Genomic DNA, 798 nt, shown 5'->3' with positions numbered 1-798 from the left:
ATATAGTCAATAATATTGTGATAAGTTTGCACGGTGACAGATAATTACTAGATTTAGTGGTGGTGATCACATTGTAAGGTATAAAAATGTCAAATCGCTGTATTGTACACATGAAACTAACATAACCAATACAATATTGTATGCAAATATATTTAGATAAAAATAATTTGAAAATAATTATATTAAAAACATTTAGGAAAATGTTATCTTTATATTAAAGAGAATAATAGTGAGAGATTTCCAGAAGATATAAATAACAGAACTATTAAGTGGAAAGTAGCCTCCCAGTCCTCTCCCCCATCAAACCATATATATAAATGGAGTTCTTGAAAAAGGAGTAAAGTTTCCAACATATCCACGTATGATCTTGGTTTTCTTATGTGCAAAAAAAATGCTAGAAGTAACTCATGTTTTCTCCAGCTCTAAAAACTACCCCTTTGCCTCATGTTCTTCTATTAAATTCACCTTCTATTAGTATAATATCAAATTAACCAAGATTGCATTCAGATGGTTAGTTGATATAATTGAGTGTATTAATGAATTATTTTGTTATCACAGCCTCAGAAAGTTGAGGGACTAGTGTAATTAACTTTGACTTTTTAACAGTGTATTTAAAACTCAGCAAAATCTTTTCCAGTGTTCATTTTGTGAAAGATTGATTGGGTGTGACCCATATACTGGTCGATAATTTAAAGAATTTAAGGCCTGCCTATTTCTCCAAACTGCATAAACAATGAAACTTTCAAAAGAACATTTTTAGAAGAGCAAAATAAAAAAATATTTTACCCTTGATTTTCT

Source organism: Miniopterus natalensis, chromosome 10, assembly GCF_054644295.1.
Source record: "Miniopterus natalensis isolate mMinNat1 chromosome 10, mMinNat1.hap1, whole genome shotgun sequence".
NCBI lineage: Eukaryota > Metazoa > Chordata > Mammalia > Chiroptera > Miniopteridae > Miniopterus > Miniopterus natalensis.
The sequence above is the reverse complement of the archived record's forward strand: the minus strand, read 5'-3'. Positions refer to the sequence as shown.